Raw genomic sequence first — 21,531 nt, 5'->3', positions numbered from 1 at the left:
CTTCAAACCAGCCGTCGCTGTGATCATTTCTCCGTGATTATCAGCTCAAGCTGCAGATATAATTACACACCACTAGCTTTCTGCATATTTAGACATTACGCTCCATTGCATTTAACCATGAGCTCCAATTTTTCTGTATTAAATGTGCCCGCAGTTTAATAGAGATAAACACTATACTCTCTTGCTGTATATAATAGTTGAGGAGAATGACAGAAAAGCATTTGAAGTACAAATGAAGTCTTGCTTTTAATGTCCCTCTCATCTCAACCGTCCTCCCACGTCCCCACCTCTGTCGTTTTCACTCCCAAGTCCATTTAATTTCCTTTTATTCCCCTTTCCTCTCTCTCTCTCCCTCCCTCTGTAACAAAAGTTGTGAATAAGAAGCCCGATGAAGACCAGACAGACTTCATAATGGTACGTCACCATTAAAGTCCACAGGCATACATAAGTAAAGACAAGAGTGACGGGGAGAGGTTTCCAGCTCAGAATAAACTTCATTATTATGATGATTATTCAACCTTCTTCAGAGCTGGAAATACATTTGATGTTATTTGATGTAAAATAACTGCGTGAGCCCACAATGCAACTGAAGCAGAGTGATAACTTTTCACGACACGCTGCCATATGCCGTCGAGATTCGTCTCAAGGCTGCTGTGTTTTGACGTGTGGCGATGGCGGATGAGTCCATCAAGCCCGACCAGGACGGGGATTGAGAGATTACAAGCTGTACGGTTGTCCTCGCTGTCAGCATCGCGGAAAAGTGATGTGACGCGGCTGGGGGAGCTCTAGTGCATTTTTAAAGATCCTGTTATGGATGGTTATGTGCGTTATTTGCATTCTCAAACACAACACGAATAATCAGTGGCACTACGGTAACATTAGATTGAAATGCTCTGGGGCAAAAGTTAAAAATTTAAGATGTTGACGCTTAACTTATTCTTAATGGAAAGTAAACATTGAGCTTGTGTTTATTTGTGGCAAAGCAAGTGATGTACCTCTGACTGGTAAATGACTTTGGGAGTTTTACAGCATAGAGTTTGTGGTAGTTGTATATTTTCTATATTTTCATTACGAACATTTAATAATCCCAAACTGGTATTAGCCTTTGTTTTAGAGCCTACGCAGTCAGAACTGCTGAATTTTTTTTAACAATCATTATTGTCAACACCCCGCCTGATACCTTGAAATCTACTAACATTGTTTCGGTATCAAAATAAATGACAGACGGGTATGATCCACTCTTGCATGATCTTTGTCATTCAATTTAAAGGCACCCCATAAAGTTTGGAGAGTAAACCAACATTTTGTTTTTTTGACAAACTTTACTAAAACATAAATATTATTATGCCGTGTGTCCACACAGGGATTTTAATTTGAAACAGACGCAGGAAGTATTCAGTTTGTACTGACACGTAATGCAGTAACTTTAACAGGGCAAACGGTAGCGGATCAAAACTAGGCTTCGAGTTGACTGAATTATTCAATACAAATGTCAATATGACAATTTTCATCATTCCATTTGTTTTTATTGGCTCTCTTGCATGACAAATGCTGAAGAGAAGATTGGATCTTAAAAAAATGTAAATCAATCAACAGAACTGTGAACATTTGATCTAAGTGGCAGCGCGTCGTTACGGTACGCTCCGGCAGCACTACACCTGGTTTCATGCTAAAAACTGTTGCCAGTGTTTCTGAGCGGAGAGTCTCTGAGCCCAAAAAACAAAACAAGGACCTGAAAGAAACTAAAAAAGCTCCATAGAACTAAGTGAGTCATTTTTTGTGGGTTTGCAAATTTTTTTACATACATGTAAATATAAAATTATGGAGCAGTACAGCTTTAATAACAGAAAGACATCAAATTGTTTACGGCACTGCTACCTGTATTGGTGCATTGCTTTCACCAACTGTTGCTGTGCATCACTACACACTGCAGATGGCAAAATGATGTTTGTGTCTGTACAATGTGAAATATGAGCAAAAACAGGATACTAACAGCTCCTCCTGTGGTCAACAAACCAACTCTTTAACATGTTTTATTCATCACCGCCCTTTAGATTCAATAGTTTATACCAGACACACCAATATGATGGACGATGTTGTTGATCCTCTTGTTATACTTTTGGTAAAGTCACAGATAGGACAAACTTAAAGAAAACACATCTCAGCAGTAATAATAACTGCATAGCAGAGGCTGCCTCTAAAAAACAGTAAAGGAGGAGAAAAAACAGGTTGTCATGGAGGGACGGACGCCGTGCCAGAGATGTTATCGTCCCCGTTTTCTAATTAACAGCGCCTCAGACAGACGTCAGTGCAGATTGTGTTTGGTTTTGAGTGCTCCTTTGTCAATTTCCTCCACCTTGTCTTACATGGATTGATAATTAGCACTGGTTTAACATTCAAGCACAAGCTTCCACTCTAATGAAGATTGGCATTTCCCCACAAATAACACAAAACGTTTGATATATTTTCTTACAATTAAATAACAACTTGACTGTATTGTCTCCATATTTGGCGGACTTGATCGTGAATTGAAGGTATTTACTTGTAGTCCTCTATGAAAACAGAATTGGACATTCATGTCAGTGTTGATACATACATTTAATTTTAAGAAATAGGGCCCAGTATTAAAATACATGGACATCTGGGGACGACTTGCAGGTTTTTATTGGCCCCAGAAAAATTAATGATCCACTTAATGCTGGAAGATCCAGCTGTTCCCTGAAACCATTGGGATTCGAGCAAAATTTATTTCAGAAATTTTTGAGGATACAATTATATCTAATAACCATGAAGTTGAGCAATACAACCCACTGTCTGCGTAAGTCATTTTACTGTAATAACAGTAAGGTGAAAGGGTCCAAGGAGAGAGCATGCTGTGGGTGGCTTCTCATTTTTTAGATACGACATTTCGAGGAACTACAAAACCTTTCTAATTTAGAGGATATTCACAAAGAAGGTGTCACTGACAGGTGTTTATTTGGGTTTTTTTTTGTTTCTTTGTTCACAAACGATTTGTTAAGAAGAAAAAATATTTTTGGGTGAATGAACTGATTCCTTCATTTCAATATCAATAAAGAAACTTTAAAAAATATCAAGAATTACGAGTGGATTATGAATCTATGATTTTTAGCCTTGGTAGGAGCGTGGCTTTAAGGATGGCTGTCCAGTTCACTGTTTGTCCCAGGTTGAGATATTTAAACATTTATTGGATGATATTTTGTTGAAGTTTTTCTGTTTCTTTTTACTTTTTGTTTTATTTAGGTAACTTACCCTCCTCTCCTTTCAGGTGTCTTGACTTCCTGCCTTCACTTACCTGTCTCCACCCTGATTGTTTCCATCTTTACATTACATTACATTTCATTACATTTCATTTAGCTGACGCTTTTATCCAAAGCAACTTACAATAAGTGCATTTCAACCACCTGTGTTAAATTGTCCTCCCTTTAGTCTGCATGTTTCTATCAGTTCATTCTTGTCCATCGTGGTATTCGTTCCATCGGTCTCTTCCCGGTGTTCCCAGTGTTTTCCAGTGAGTTCTCCCGCTTTTGACCTTGTTCTGTATTTTTTTACTCTAAGCCTCTTGTCTCGCCCATTTGGTACCTGTTACCGTCTGCCTGCTTTTGACCACGGCCTGTTCAGGGACTCTGTCCTTGCCTCATCCTCTACTGCCTCATTGTTCTGATGCTACAGACTCTAAGTAAAGAGCCTAAACCTTCTTTCTGAGTCAGGTGTTTCAGTTGCCTGTTCCACAGTCCAAAACTGTTTTAGGAATATACACAATATATATAAGGAAAGCATCAAAGCATCCTCTTGTTTGAGGAGCTGTAATCTGAAAATGGTCAATATTTGTGTAAAATAAATAGCTGACAATGATCAGTTAGCAAACCTGGTTTATTTTCTGTCCATCTATTAATCAGTTTGTCAACTGATCATTTCAGTTGGAAACTTCACAAAGCCTAACATCGGCAAGTCGTGAAAGCATATGCGGTCATATGACATAATCAAATCACTCAATTGATGACAAAAAGTGAGGTTATAGGAGCATCTTCGTGTTCACTCTTCCAGTCAGATTCAGCTCTTTGGTACTCTCTCGCAGAACATCACCACTTTTAGTGGTAAAAAGTGGAAAATAGTTTTTTTTCTCACTGCAACAGAAGCTTCGTCAGTTCTTCAAGGAATTTAGAAGTGTACACCCCCCTCACTGCTTGTCGATGGAGCCATCTGGGAGATGGGCGTCTTGGCTCCTCTGAGATCGTCTGTCAAGCTTTAGCGCTGCCTGTGGGATTCTCTGTAGATTCAGGTTGCTTTTCTCTTCTTCTTCTTCTTTTTTTTTTTTTTTTTTTTTTTTTTTTTTTTTTACTCAGCCATCCTGTATACCACATGGCTGACTAATGGGTTGCCTGCTGAATGGATAATGGTGACTCTGCACTAGAATATGCCTGTTAACAGCCACCCTGTGTCCACTGTGCATGAATACACAAACAGAAGCTTTATGGATTTCTTTCTTCTTTGCTCTACTTTACTTTGTTTAAAGGTGAAGAAGATAATTTTACATGTATAAAATGAAGCTTTTACCTTATTTTTACAAAAGGATTCTCTATGGCGAGGAAGAGGAAAGGTCCTGGTCAGATCCACTCATCTTACTGAGCTAACTGTTTAATGCTTTGTCACTTCTTTTTGTTGTTGTTGTAAATTGTAGTCTTTTTGATCATCAAACCACAACTTGGACTAATGACCCCAAAAAAAACTAATTCAAGTGCAAAAAAAAAGAGCATTTGTTGCTCGGAGGGACACAATAATGGCTTCAACTGGTGTTTGCAAAGAGACAATGTGCTGAAGGAAGTTCGGCTCTAATTTCAGACTGACGCTAAAGAAAATGTGGCGGAAATCGATAACCAATTGAGCAGCTGATCTCATGTTGTCGAGACCAACTAATCAGACATTCCCTGTAAAGTGACTACATACCATAGACGGAGAAAAGTGAGAGAGAGAGAGACCTGACATTCTTGAATGCTAATATGTGAAGAGGGTCCAGGTGTACAGGAGACAGGCAGAAGAGGTACCATCTGTTTATCCAGACATGGCATGCCAAATATCTAATATTCATTATGATTCATAGAAGCACACAAGCCTACCACGCATACTGTATTTCAGTTGGGCCTGAGGCTGTGAGCATCCATATGCAATAAGCTGGGAGCTGGATGTACCTGTCAATATGCGTGTGTGAGAGACTGGTTGTATGTGTGCCCACATAAACTACTGTCTGTATTTTAGTGTGGCTGTGTGACTAATTCCTTCATGTCAGCTCTGGTTAGGATCATTTAGTGTTTCATTGCCAGACCTACAGTGTGATGGTGTTAAACCTGGGAAGAAGAAGTGTCCCACCATTCATAGTCATCGGTATAACAATTTATTACGAAAAAGTTTCCAATACTCAACAAAAATAAGTAGTTACAAAGCTAAATAAAGTTAATTTAAGGATATTCCTTTTGAAGTACCTGGTATGACTTTCATCAGACTATTGAATAGGTCATATACTGTATGACAATTGGACGGTATAAGCGACAGGCATACTGGACATTTGCTGTCATGATAACGGTAAAAAACACGTGGTTAATGTTGCCATACGTTCACAGTTCAGTTAGCTTTAAGCACGCACACTACGTTGTTAGGTGTCAGAAAAATCATGGTTTGGGTTAAAATGAGAATGTTACTGATGGAAAAATAATGAACTCATCATACTTGTCAAATATTGGTCTATCTGTTGCACAACATGGTTCTCTTGTCTCAGTTACAACGTCTCTGTACCTTTATCTTGTGACCTACGACCTCACTCAGTACTATCTACAAAATCAGATATACAGAGGAAGTGGAGATGACTGTTAACTGTTTGTCACACTGTATAAAAGCTGAACTACGGAGAAGAGACTTCGAGCAATGCTGGACACCTTTCTTTGAGTGTACATGTATTTGCTCCTTCTTGCAAGAATAAATGTCCGATGTGTTTGATTTTGAATCCAGCCTCTGAGTAATTTTTCTAACAGTTACGTACGTCACATAACACATGAATTTACGTGTTATGAAAGTTGAATACGTCACGCAAGTTAACTTATTTAGGCTACGTAACAAAATGGACTTTTGTTTTCACACGGGGCATCAAAAGCGGTCTTATTGGTGAAAGTCCTGAGAATAAACCACCCAGACCTCCTCCCTAAGCAAACGTTGTCTGGATGCAGTTTGCTTGTCTGAATACAGGCTGGTGTTTCCAGACCCAAATTCACTGTGTTAATGTTTGTATCTGCACCCTCCCTTCATACTGAATCCTTTCCAGTTGTTGAAAAAAAATGGTTGACTTCAACGCCATCGCCCTTTAACCACAGACATTGGTCACTGATTGGTCCGACCTTCAGAGTGGCTGAACAAACTTTAATGTGAACAAGGGTTCCAGACTTTAATCACAGCGAAAACCATAGTCTGGGAACACCATGCTTGGGAATGAAATAAATGGGTAATGGGTAACAGCCTCCTGAACCTACTAGTAGGTTTAATAGGCCCCTACTAGACTGATATATTTGGGACAGATTTGTAATGATAACCGCCTATTCAATAGTCTGATAACAGTTCAATTAGGTGTAGAAACATATCCAAGTAAATCTTATCTTTGAGAACCATGTCTCTATAAATGCTATACTTACTACCAGAGTACTCTGTACCTTCCAGGAAACCTCCTACAAATTCAACACAATATTAGTAGAAAATGACTGACCTAGAAAAAAAAGTTTCTGTTCACTGTAATTAGCTGATGCTGAGAGAAATTATTAAAGGGCGTGTCCCACATGGCTAACTGCCTCATTGTGACTAGTTGGCAAAAAAATGTAGCAATGTTCCTTTTACATTGAGAGCTTCAAAAGCAGCAACAGAAAGCAGAAAGAAACACAATAGAGGTCCCCATCTGGTCAGCGTGCTAGACAGATCCATGTCCTCTGACTGGATCATCACTGAATTCGATTCTCGGTTTATTCTACTTTCTAGTTTATTACACAACTGGTAGTTCCGACCCAGCGATCTGATTGGTCAACGGTACATTTACAACGTGCTCAAATCAGCATAAAGCACCACACCCTGCTCATCACCAGAAATATCACTCCGCCTTCTCAATGAGAATATTTGATTGGAATTGAATTTCATATAATATGCAATATAATGTTGTATTTACTTGTTATAGGCCTACTAATTGTGACCCATTTGCTGAAATCGGGTCTCTTTTGGTCCTTATTTATCGCTCTGACCACCCGTACCGTAACACCACAGATACTAAAACTCCTAGTGGAGGCTCGCTTCACCAATAATGTTTTAACACTTCACACGGTGCTAAAATCGTAAAAATGCATAACTCCGTTGATAATCATTTCTCAGCGGATATCTTACTTACAACGAGATTGAGCGAGCTATGCAGTTTAGTGTTTGTATGTGCTGTATTTATTCAGTTTGAGATCTCTAGAAAGCAATAAAACTGGCTAGATTCTCGTCTCTTCAGCGATGTGCAAGCGCCTCGGTCCTGACTGCATCAATTTTGTGCCAATAATCACGTCAAAGTACACCATCTTGTGTAATATTACCTAATTTACTAACCATCCCTTTTTGTTTCCATCCTTAGTACTGTCTAGTTTCCTGTTTGTGCGCCTCCCTCTTGATAATCTGTCAGTCAAACAGTACTCAGCAGGATGATGTGTCTTTTCTCCGATGCAACATTTATCTCGTAGCTCTTTACAAGCTTTCAATCATATCGCCTACTTTTTCTTTAAAAAAAAAAATTGTTTGCTCATGTGTCTGGTAATTGTAAATCCATTTTTGTGGACCACACTGGTAAAAATTGTTTCGTCAATTACTTTTTTCAAGGCTACAAATTAATTTTGAAGTCTTACAAGTGTGCTGTGAAATGGAGATTTGTACAATTCCAAGACAACTGAGAAACTGTCTGCTGAAGAAGATCATGTGATGTGACTGAAAGCTCAAGGGAAAGTTTATCTTGGTTTAGGCTCAGAGACAACACAACAGAAAGTCTTTAATATTGTAGGGGGAGGTTTTGAAAGAGACTATTGTTTGCATCTGATTTCATAATACTACAACAAAGCAAAAGTTAGGTTTATTCAGCAGTTTTGGTTTCGAACAGTTTATCTATAATCTGTCTCTTAGATGTCCCCTCAGCATTATGGAAGTGCAAGGACATCCGTGGAGTAAACATTTAAAGGGAAACAACCATATGTGCCGGTTGAGTTTACATGGTCATGAGCTCTGGGTAGTAACCGAAGGAATGAGATCACAGTAACAAGCAGCTAAAAGGAGTTTCCTCTGCAAGGTGGCCGGAAGCAACCAACAGTGACGTCACCCAGAGGTTTGTGAACGGCCGTTATGAAGCCTTGAGTTCAGAATTTGGCCGACGCCATCTTGCTAGTTCGGAGCAGTTTGGAGCAGGAAGTGACCATATTTGGATGAGCTGGTGGGAGTGAGCAGTGGATCTGACTCGATCTCCTTGGAAACCTGGCGATACTACATCCCGCCCACTGAGAGCTGCAACCTGACTGCACCACAGACATGTCAATCAAACAGACACACCCCCAAAAACACAGCTTTTTGAAGCTTATTTTCTAATGAATGAGGGCAATATTTTCAGATGGACCCCCAGAAAACTAATAAGTAGGAGCGACTTTAGCTAACAACACAAAAATAATCGTATATAATATTCGTAGACATTTTTATTGACTTTGGATTGCTATGAGAGAAGTTGAATGGGAGTTTATGGAGCTGGAGGCTTTTTGGAGACAACCTTTTGCGGCACATGGTGATAATGCAGCCTAAGGCACCAATGCATCGGCCTCATTTTACAAATCCGGACGCTACCTCCACTTTTATATACAGTCAATGGTTCAGCCTTGGAGATAGGGTGAGGAGAACCGACATCAAGAGGGAGCTCGGAGTAGAGCTGCAATTTCTTTGCGTGGAAAGGATTCAGCTAAGGTGGTTCGGGCATCTGATCAGGATGCCACCTGGGGCCTCCTACTGGAGGTTTTCTGGACACGCCCAACTGGCAGGAGACCTTGGGGTTGACCCAGAACACGCTAGAGGGGATTACATATCCCATCTGGCCTGGGAACGCTTTTGGATTTCCCAGGATGAGATGGAAAAATTTGTCAGTGGGAGGGAAGTCTGGGCCAACTTGCTCGACCTGCTGCCACTGCGACCCGATCCCGGATAAACGGAAAAAAATGGATGGATGGGTTTCCATTATCCTACATGTACCATGCATCCTTGCCTCCTTACTAATCTTAACTTTCCTCTTTATGCAAGAGTCATTAGCAGCATCTTCCTTGAGCTACACCTGCAGAAGTATTTCTGAGCACAGGACTGCATCCACCAGCTCCAGGTGCCATATAGCGAAACTGGCCCTCAGGCACACATTACTAGATGTAAACCCACTTTATTTCTGTCCTCAAACAACCAGTGTGACATTAGGCACAAACCTTGAGTATTATCTTGGTTCAAAAAGCGTCTCGTCCCACAACCGCCCACCGAAGTCTTTCAGATTGGACAGACTGAATCCGGCTAGTTGGGTATGCTTATGGATGGTTTCCAACTTTGTGTTCCTCTACAGTGTCACTGATACTGCAATCTAAGTCATTATGCCTTACTAAATCTTTCTCTGTCCCCCTCCCTCATTCCCCCCTCTCTTTGGACAGTGAATGCCCCACACCACCCAGAGACACTTTTCTTCCGGTAATTGCCAAATTCGTGTCACATTACTGCTCTGAACCCTCACGGAGCCAACGGCTGCCAAACGCCACTAAAGCCTAATGAATTATGCATCCAGTGGGAGGGAGACAGTGAGGCAGAGACAGTGGAGTGTGTGTGTGTTCAAAAATCCTTAAATCCCTGCTGTCTTCAGCATTCAACAAGTGTTTAGAAACTGGTGACAAGCCAATACAGCAATATATAGAGAGAGGAGGGAAAACTAACATTGTATGAAGAGTTAACTAATTTATTGTGTAACATAAGTGTGAGACATGTAAAAATACATGTCTGGATCCTTCTCCCATTGACTGTATGTCCCTCATTCAAATTCAGAAGAGCTGGCAGGAAAACACCACAGACCAGCAGTGACATAACAGAGCAGACACCGGCTGCGATCTGCCGCAGTCACACCTTCACTTTATTTTCTCTTGTGTAAACTCCAGACAGTCTTTTCTTCATTTTTATGTTCATGCTGCTCAGTTGCACTAAGCAACATTTCTGGACAAAAGACAGGATGATTGGTCAGAATAGTGACCTGGTGTCTTTCCAGGCTGACGGTCAAAACAAATAGTTCCTGTAGCTGCGGCCAAACACAGTCGTTGAATTTTTTTACTTTCTCTGTTCTTCATATTTACAAGACTTTGTGAAACTGGTATAATTTACAATATTTTGCACATGTTCACCATCATAAACTGGACCACAAAGCTGATCGGGCAGATTGTCAACAGACTTCAGGGCCAGCCAGACATTTCGAAGAGAAAACAAAATCAAACAGTAAAATCAGCGAGTGCTCAGCCTCACTCCTTCCTTTAAATTTGACCAACCATAGTTAGTCTAATTAGTTCCCAAACTGTGGTACGTGAACCACTGGTGGTACGCAAGGGCCTTGCTGGAAGGCCAAACAGTTGCGCTCCAGTCCAAAAATGTGTCATACACGTCGCATTACAATGACGTAAAAATATGTTGTTAATCCATTTAAATATGTCAGAAATAAATTTTTGCCTGTGCTGAGCCATGTCAGCTGATGTTATCTCAAGTCCAACATAGGCTGATGTTAGTTCCTCAGTGTTTAGCAAGTAGAATGAGTGGGATTTCGAAATCTCTACAAGGTCCATAAAACAGTCGAGAGGCAAAGGACAACTAAGCAGCAAGTGTTGACTCTGGCATTTAAGTTGTCGCCACCTTGCTATTTTGGAGCCAGAAGTGATGCATTTGGAAGAGTTGGGTAGAAGCGAGCATTGGATGTTACTCGATCTGATTAGTTACCTGAGGGTACTATGTCCCGCCCGCAGATAATGGAAACCTGACTGCACAACATGCCTGTCAATCAAACAGACACGCCCCCAAACACACGGCGTTTTGTGGCCCTAATATCTATAATTATGGAACCATTTTTAAATGGACCGGCAGAAAGCTAATAAGAAGGAGTGACTTAAGCGAATGACACATGCCTGTCAATCAAACAGGCATGCCCCAAAATACAGCCTTTTGTGGCCTAATATCTAATTAATGACAGGATTATTTTCAGACAAACTACCAGCAAACTAATAAGAAGGAGTGACTTAAGCGAATTACATAATAATGACTTATGGAATTTTTTTTTTAATTGTTTTTGTATTTCATGGGAGGAGTTGAATAGGGGATCTATGGAGACAGAGGCTTTTTGGAGTCAACCCCTAGCAGCCATCGGTGGTATTGCAGTTTAGAGTGCTTATGCATTGGCCTTTTTTTTTTCAGACCCAAATGCCACCCCCACTTCTATTTACAGTCTATGGTAACAACACTGGACCTGACAGGTCGGAGAAACCCTTCAATGCTCAAGTAGAGTCGGAGTTGAGCCACCAAGAAACCTTTTGTTGTTGTTATTTAGCCTTTCCGGGGGCTAATGCTGTTAAATCAGTGAATCTCATTTCATGAAAAAAAAATGGTTGGTATTGTCAGTGGGAAGTGGTACTTTGGGAGAATTGGTTTGGTACATAGTGGTACGTTGTTTGAGAACCTCTGATTTGGATAATCTGGCTGAACTTTTGCTCTAATTGTCTGACTGCTTGTTTCTTTGCTGAACTGCTTCGCTTGCTCTGCTGCAGCAGCCATGTTTCCAGATGATCATTTACATCGTACGGAAAACTATTAGAGTGTGGCATCTACAACCATCTGCTTCTGTTTATGTTGGCATCACATGTGTTAAACCATAATTAAGAATAATATGATAATGGAATAGGGACATGTTGGTTCACAGATATGAATATAATTTTGTGTCGTTTTGTCTTTAAGGTAAATTCATTTTCACCTTTAAAAATCTCTAACACTGACATATTTAGTACCATCTGAGTTTAAATAACAAAGTACTTATCAGAGTTCCAACTGTGCATTGTGTGATACATAAAACAAAGTTATTATTCCTATTACTATTATTACTATTTTCCCTCAGTAAATGTCAAATGCAGTGAATTAAATGATCATCAGAGCAGATCAATAGTTGGTTACTTTTTTATGATTGTGTTTGATAGTTACAACTGCAGAAATCAATAGAGGTTTTGTGAGGCAGTTTTACAACGGGGTAATGGTTTCCCTTGTTGACAGATAATGACTGTTGCTAATATCCTTTATTGGCCAATTCCTTCCTGTAACACCAACACACACACACACACACACACACACACACACACACACACACACACACACACACACACACACACACACACACACACACACACACACACACAGAGCACCGACACTGTACGTGCAGCTCATACATCTAGTACACTGTGTGAGTTCATCAGTCTAAATGACAATTAGCGCGTGTTTAATATTTAATGATTTGTTTTATCTATTGGATTTAGCCTGGATGTGAGTTATGGAGCTGCATTAATGTGCTTGTCTCTGCTAAGAGGATCAGAGGAACATTGTGAGGTGGAAAAACATGTAAGAACACAATGAATTAAGTGAAAGTGTCTAAAAAACAGATGCTTAGACAGGATCAGAATCAAAGTTGCATGTGTACAGAGAATTTTTAGGTGGTAAATAGTTTTTCTTCCAGTAATCACAGCAATTTATCCATTACGATAAGCAGACAAAGCCTTCAGCATGCAAATGCCCCTACTCTTAGTTTTTATTTTACCAAAACCAACCTCACTCTTTGGTTCCCACACCTCATGCTTAGACTTTTTATTAGTTTTTACCAAGCTGCAACAAACAGTGACGTCACCCATTGGTTTGTGGACTGCCGTCATGAAGCCTCGAGTTTGGCATTTCAGCTGTCGCCATCTTGCTATTTCAAAGCCAGAAGGGACCATATTTATACGAGCTCAAGGGATGAATTGATGGATCGGATTTAATCTGATTGGGAACCCAACAATACTACGCCCTTACCACCAATAGCAAAAACCTGACTGCTCCACAGGCCTGTCAGTCAAACAGATACAACCAAAATACAGCTTTTTGAGGCCTAATATCTAATTAATGATGTTTTTATTTTCAGATGAACCCACAGTAAACTAATAAGCAGAAGTGACTTTAACGAATGACATAATAATGACTCATGAATTTTTTTTTTAATTGACCTTGTATTTCATGAGAAGTTAAATGGGAGTCTATGAACGGCGCTAACCTATAGTGGCCCTCGGTGATATTGCACTTTCAGGCACTTGAGCATTGACCTCACTTTTCAGACATCCACTTTATATGCAGTCTATGGTTTTTACTTCCTACTGTTAATGTCCTCAGATTGCAACCAAGTGAGTCCTATTTAATTGTAAATATGTCATGGAAAAATGTATGCGAGAGGAGATCTTTTCATTTACCTCTTTGTTGAATAAAAAAAGAAATATTGCCACATAGCTATTGCAATCGAGCTGGTTTCTAGGTAAAAGTGAGGCAATAAAGTCATCGTAGAAATCTTTTCACGGCGTGACGCCTGTGTATCCTCAGTGGGAGTAACCTATAGCCACTCTCCTCTGTCAGCGGTGACACACCACAGGTTCATTTATAATTCAGTGCAGAGACCCCAGCAGAGCCACACAGATAGCTCTTCCTGCAGACAACACTGCAGCGGAGCCACAATCAGAAGCCTCTTACGCTCCTCTCAGTCCACGTACGCCGATGAGTAAACATGCAGACGCACGTACGGATGATGATGACATTTTCCAGCTTGCGGAGGAGAGCGGGTTAACGGCATCAAAACTTTCTGTAGGCAGCTGCTGGCTGCTGTGTTATAAACAGGCTTCAGCTTTACCCTCCTGACTGCTGGATCTTCTTGTATAAGCCCTCCACTTCTCAGTGACTCACGCTGCATTTTCTCCAAAAGCTTTTTAATTGCTTGGAGTTTAGAAATGTGGCATAATTTAATGAACCTTTATCAACTTAATTGGATCCAAAATATTCACAAATATTTAATGTAGCAGCTGACGGCACACAACAGACACACGCCAGACACACATGCTAGTCAATATGTTCACAATGACTTACACAATACCTGCATGCTGACTCAGGCTTTAAGCATGTCAGAAGATTATTTATTATGTTGACGTATTTTAGTCTTTCCATAATTAAAACATCATTGTGGTTTCATTCAGCTCTCCTTGATTGGGCATCTTACCTAACTGCCTGTCAAAGAAGTACTGATGATTAGCAAGACTCATGATAGCCTTCCTTCATCTAAAACTGTGGTTAGTGGTTTTAAACTGCAGGATAGGATGCACACTTGGTGAGCTGCGGGGCCAAAAGGTCCGGATACTTATTTATAAAAAGCAATCCTCATATTTATCTGGACTTTCCACCGAGAGAAAAGACAATCTCTCCTTCTCCTGGGTTGTGTCCCCCGATGCAAACCCTTTTCTAAATAAGAAAGCGATGCTGTTACACAACAAAGCCTGAAGAGAAGAGGCCAAAGTTCACGACACTCAGGAGAAGTGTGTAAGAATTGAGCTGCGGGCGAAACACTCACTTCTCTGTGCAAATATAAATATAAAATCCACATTGCTTCCTTAAATATTTATCGAGAACAAAATAGCACTGAAGGAAAATAGACCACTGTAGCACTTTACAGCATATGTTCCCTTAAATGTGACATTTTTGCCACAGACTCCCCCTCCGAGGTGAGCCTGCCATTGCTAACGGTGGGGGAAAAAAAGTGTTTTTCCATTTATGTCTGTTTGACATTATGCGATTTGACATTATGCGATTTGACTGCTGCAGAAGTCACGAAGACACGTAATATATATATATATATATATATATATATATATATATATATATATATATATATATACATATAATGTTTGCAGATGAGTCAAAGGCAACACGGTGTCAAACTGTCCTGACTTGACTTCTAATCAGAAGCGTCTTTTTGTGCTGACCTTTAAAATGAATGACATGGAACTGATTTGAATGTTGTTGAGGGCTCCACTTAAAGCGTGTCAACGTCTGAAACATGTTGATGAAGCCATTCAAAATCAACCTTTCCCACATTGAGGTGGAAGCTAATCCAAAAACAGACGTGTCTCTTTGTATTTAGGGAAAAATAATTTTCATTCACTTTAATAGACAAGAAAAACACATTTTATTATGATTATGGACACCCTGAGAGAGGAGAGCATGAACATACTGTATGGATCTTATATCATAGGTTTATATGACCAACATAAAGTGGGATACATTCAAACACAACATATCAGTCAAAAGATGATAAAGTAAGAAGTTCTAGCATGCTACAACCTATTTTTCATGTGATTGATGTTAGTGGACAGGTAAAAGCTGCGTCAGGCTATCATGAGCTGGACACTAGTCGGGCTGCCCCCCTGAAAGTCTAATCATCCATCTGAGACCCCCAGTCCCCTTCTTCTAGGTGAGCAGTCAATTATTATTCATTTACAGTTATTTCCATGTGTGATAGCTACTTTGGTCCACAGTGCAATAACGGTTCCTAAAATTTGACAACCCAATCTCAAACATCGGCATCTAAGATTTCTCAGTTTTAGAGTTGTTATTGTAAAACTAATCAAGTGATTCATACATAAACTTTAACAATCTGTAAATACATGCATGTTTTTAGACAATGCATCTTGCTATAAATCTTGAAAACACACCTTAATTACCCATACTGAGACTAAGTCCTCTCCATTGTGTTAGGTGTTTTTCAGAGTAAAAGTAGAGAAAAACACTCTTTCTAGTACAAAGCATAGAAGACAAACTACAGACTGTGAGACCAGAGACCATCGTTTGATATCTGAAAGATTTTGAGAAATCAAAAAAAGAATGTAAAAAGGCTTCATGAGCTGTGTGGAGGTTTTGGCTTGAGAGTGACTCTCCAAAAGCCGGTGGAGCAATGTTTCCATTAACGCTAATCAATAGCATCGACCACCCTGAGCCCCTCTGCGTAACAGGTAAACTTTACTTACTGTTAATCACTAAGTGATTACAAAGACCAGACGCACACTCCTTCCCTCCCTTCCTCTGTTATCTGAGTCATCCTTCCTCCTTTTTCTTGCTCGTCTTTTCTCACTTCTCCACCTGTCTGCATCATGCAATCTCACAGAGCAATGTAAAGAGGCCTCTGTGTCCTTTTGGAGGTCATTTAAATTTCTTTCAGTGAATTAACATGACACGGAAAGGGGAACAAAAATATAAATGAAATTGTTGCTCTATTACAACACTTGTAGTTTCCACTTTGTGCCTTTTTATGTCAGTCAGAAGAGCTGGGAGAAGTTACATGATGAAAGCCTCGAGAACCAGAAGATTTAAGCAATTTGCACATGATAATACATGTGACCATCTCCATCATAATGGCTCTATTGCTGCCGTGAGACAGGTTCGGTCTCATCAACCTGCAAGTCAGAACAATTGATGGGAAGCACACAGTGTAATAGGTCTCCCTGCCCTGTCCACACTGGTGCATGATCTCCAGGGAGATTCATTCGCACGTGATATCGCCCCGTGGCCCCGCAAAGAAAATGAAGAAGCTTCATGTGTGGAAATGAATCCTGCACACATCCAGCAGAGATGAAAAAAAACAACTCCTTTAATACCTTTTCCTTCTTCTTCTAGGTTTCTGTTTTACAAAGACTGGAATAAAACCAAATTGATCTCGATATGTGGGGTCGAAGAACAGGTTTCTTTACAGGAATGGTAATTTAAATAGAAGAGGTTAGGAAACAGAAATCTGCATGAAAAGGGTGTGTAATGAGCTTTTATTATTCCTGGCCATGCAGCCTGTGTATGGCTGGACATATCTTTAGCCATTGTTTCCCTCCATGTATGTGTGTGTGTGTGTGTGTGTGTGTGTGTGTGTGTGTGTGTGTGTGTGTGTGTGTGTGTGTGTGTGTGTGTGTTTGTTTGTTTGTTTATGAAGGGGTAGCGTCCTCGTCTGAATGCAGCAGATGGTCCAGGTGTCTTCTTCGCATCGCACTTGAAACTGAATTCATTGGTACTCGAGTGGCGTTGGACCACCTCTGTATCCACACACCACCAGCTCCGAGCGCATGTTGGAATTCGGCCATAAGCAGAGTGTGCAGAGTGTGCTTGAGTTGTGCAAGAGCAACCCTGCTGACTCATGTGAGTGTGTGATTTCAGCACAAAACTTGAGGTGAGGATGCGGCTTTCGATTGTTCCATGGAGAGGATTACTGACGTAGGCGGCTACTGAGGGCAGAATATACGTGATGTCATGCACCTTGTCAAGCATGGCGGCTGCTTGGCCTGGAAGAAGTTATCTGTGCAGCAGGTTGCTATGAGGGTGGTTAATGAGTTGAATTAGTCAACTGAGATTCTGCAAGTCAATCAATCTTTTTCATTTTAGGTTCATGGTTATTTTACACACAGACATTGAACCCTCCCCCCAAACTATTAGAGTGGGAACTTGAGGTGCTGAAGGTGCTGAAGGGGAACCACGGTGAAGTCACAGCATTACGCCGAGATTAAGGTTCAGAGTGGCAGCAAATTCCATGTCAGGTCAATCCATCCCTGGAGCAGGATGCTGGGAGTGTGCCGCTTTGGTGGCGGTGACGGGTTACAGGGTCATCCGATCAGGATTGGCCAAGACCAGGAGGTGCTCCCTGACTGCTCTTGTGCCTGCCGGCCACAGCCTCCACCAGGGGAGGTCTGTGGGCGCAGATTGGGGTGACGAGAGGCGGATTCACACCAGCAGGTGTCCCAAATTTGATATGGGATTACATTGCCTATTCATCCCTTGTCCTGCATCCTACATATTTAGACTATGTCCCACATTTTGGTTGGCTCTAGGCTTTAAGTGTCAACATTGAAGGACAGATGCTCTTTTAGAGTCTGTTTTTTGTCCAAAGGTTGTGAAGAAAGCAGGAAAGGGTGTTAGTCTGTCACCATCTTTTCAGCCAACGCTACTTCAACAGAAAAAAAAAAAATTCAAGTCACCACGAAGTCACATCTAAGCAGCAGAATATGATGAAATCGAACACAAAGAAAATGAGATGCAGCCACGACCAAGACTGGAAATTACTTCTAACTGGGTGAAGCTGATTGAAGGTGATCCTCAGAGTTTGTTTTGCCTTTTTCCCAGAGTTATGTCTCATATCCAGAGAGAAGAAGACATCGTGAAGCAACTCAGTACATGGGAGTCTCAAAAGAAATGTGTAGAGATGTGCTGATCTGTGGATGGATTCCCACTGCAGCCCTGAGATGATTGCCAGACAGATAAGCAAACAGCAGCTGAAATAAGTTACATTTACCAGTCTGTCATCATGTCAATCAAACTCTGCTCGTGGGTCAAGTTCAGGTTAGTCTGTCACCGCTGTGCCCAACGTGGAAAATAGTGAGTCAAAAAGTCACAAGCTATGCAAATTTTGGCAGAATAAAATGGAAGCTAATGAGGAGATGCAGCCACAACAAAGACTGGGAAACTTTTATCTGAAGCCAGTGGAATTTGATTCTCAGAGAGCTTTTTGCCAAACTTATTTTTCAATTTCACACGGCGGTGAACACGACCTGAAGTGACACAGTACATGAGGGTCTCACAAGAAACGTGTGGGTCAAGAAGAGACACGGCGATCTGTGGACACATTCCTACTGAAACCTAAAGATGACAGCCAGACAGATAAAGTAACAGCAGCTGAAATAACTGTCTACCACACTGTGCTGCCCGGTCGTACAGGTCAGCAGACTGTGGTAAATGTCATGTGGTTGGACAAAAGCAACGGCTATAACTACAGATGTGCTCGGACATCGAACATTTATTTTAGGTTCAGTTTGTGCCAAATTTTTGATGAAATGCAGTCGTTGGTTTTGGGATGAACTGAGTGAATAGAAGTTAACAATGCCTGTGGATTTGCTTACCGTGGTCCTACTTCAGTTCAGTATGTGGTACTTGAAAAGTCTGAACAACTTTATTAGTTTTTTATCAATGGTGTTTAGAAAGCACAACGGTGTCATGTGTCCATATCTGTTGTTGTAGAAAATATAGGCAGAGTCCCTTAAATTATAAGAGCAGGAAAACCACTGAGTGAGATTCTGTTTGATTTATGATCACATTTAATGTGTTCTGTTTCATTGTTCGCAGTTAAGTCAGATTCGCTGTTGATGAGAGGAAGCACTGAAAAGAAAATATGAGTGCATGCAGATTTTCACATAAGACCATAGGAACTGTGATGCTTTAACTTCTTTTTATGCTAATTGTTTAACTTAGCGTTAAAGTTGGAAAAGTTGCATTTGAATAAAATATGTCTGTTAAGTCACATGTTAAAAGGCCGACCTGAATCCTGCCATGTCTATTATGTGTTTATATTTGAAGTTTAATTAACATATGAAAATGTAAGCATGGTGGCTGTAGCCTCCCGTTTACCGTACAGATGTGAGCATATTTCCACATAAAGACTGGATGCAAACAGCTGAGCTGGGTCTGTCCAGCATTCAAAATATGCATACTATCACCTCAAAATGGCAAAAGAAAACAAACAGAAATATAAAAATGGCATTTTGATGAGTTATGTAATCTCATGTTTTTTTTGGCAAACACCAGTAGAAGCCATTATCAACCTAAACAACCCTGTCTGCCAGCAAACACTACGGAGGTGCTCCAGAGACATGCAAAAAGTGATTACCTGTTCAGTAACCAACGTTACTAACTAACGTTTCACTTTTTATTTATATATTTTTTGAATTGATGGCAGTTTGGATCTTTTTTTTATTTATTAAAATTTTTAACTAATTGTTTTCATTATTTTTCTGTCCAGTTCCACCAAGTCTTTGTATGTAACACACACACACACACACACACACACACACACACACACACACACACACACACACACAGATATTCTTATAGGCGCTAACAGATGGGTGTACAGTATGTAATGTTCCTGATGACATGAGGCTCCTGCTGAGCTTGAAATTGAAACGCAGCAATGCACGCAGCACCTTGGCCTGCACGAGGAAGAGCTCATGAACAGGTCGACAAGTTCATTAAGTAAAACCATTAGGTCACGGAAATACGTGAAGGATCTCCAAAATCTACCTTGTGGGTAAAAACAGTCCTCTGAGACTGGATTAAGGAGCTCGACATCGCCACGGAGACAGATGCTTTACTAGACCTTTGCATTATTTAGTGTTTACTAACTGTATACCAAAGCTGTGGCAAATGCCCCCGGCGAGGGGTCTCTCACTGTCGCTATTTGTAATTGCATATGTCAGTTTGGTTATCATCTCCTTTTGAGACCAATTAGATACTTCAAGAAGTGTAACCGGGTGGTAACATCCATAGTTTAAATATACTGAGTGTGTAGGAACTGAACCCCAGTAATTTTCCGCTGTAGCAGTGCTGTTGTAGATATTGACATTGGACAGCAGGGGGCGTAGTTTTACCGCTTCACAGAGCAGTGTGCGCACTGAGATGGCAAAGGACGCTGAGGAAATACAGGAAGTACAACCTAAAGCGCTCTTTTGCACTCTTGTCAACAGTGAGGGAATTAATGAATAATCCTCTGTTAATAAGTGATTATTTAGCAAAATACAGCAATATGTTGGTTCATTTGTGTATGATGCACTGATCCAAATCAACATTTTGTGTAATTGTTGGTTTAGGATCGCAGATGATTGTGGAAGGTGGATGTCGCATGTGTGAATTAGGTAGGAAACTGTTTAATCATTTTTCATGAACTAATGTTTTCTATTCAACTTGGCTAATGTATTTTGCTTTGTGGACACATTTTGTTTCCTATATTAGCTGAAATAGTCTCTGAGTATTGAATAGCAGTTTTGCAGGGCAGTGATGTGAATGTCCTGTTAGAGAGGTGCCATTTTTGTGTTATTTGTGTCGTATTTGTAACACGTATTTGTTCAAGTGCTTAAGTGGTGAAAACACAGTTGCTAGGCAACGTGGATGACGTCTCGAAGCCACACAGGCTAACAAGTTTGCAAGCTAAGATCAACATTTTCCTCAGACGTAGGCTATTATCTAAGTTATGAGGGAAAACTCTACATGACTAAAATTGCAATATATTAGCTTAACATCCAACAAAAATGAATTTCCATGGCCTCTGCCATATCCATAAACAGCAAACACGTCACAACTTGTGAAATCGAGGCTTATAGATAATTTCTCACGAGTTCTGACGTCGTGAATACCACAAGAGGGGGCCGAACATATGGACTCATTTGAACGCCTCGCTAAACTAATCCTGTCAGTCCAGATGTGTGTTGCAGAAATTGAACTCACTGGAGTGGCGAACTTTAGCTCGCCCACACAGACAGGTGAGAGAAGATCATGTTCAACAGGTCG

This window comes from Embiotoca jacksoni, unplaced genomic scaffold (assembly GCF_022577435.1).
Source record: "Embiotoca jacksoni isolate LCO1_2020_lvr unplaced genomic scaffold, fEmbJac1.0.p SCAF_7, whole genome shotgun sequence".
Taxonomy (NCBI): Eukaryota; Metazoa; Chordata; class Actinopteri; family Embiotocidae; genus Embiotoca; species Embiotoca jacksoni.
This window is presented reverse-complemented; position numbering follows the sequence as displayed.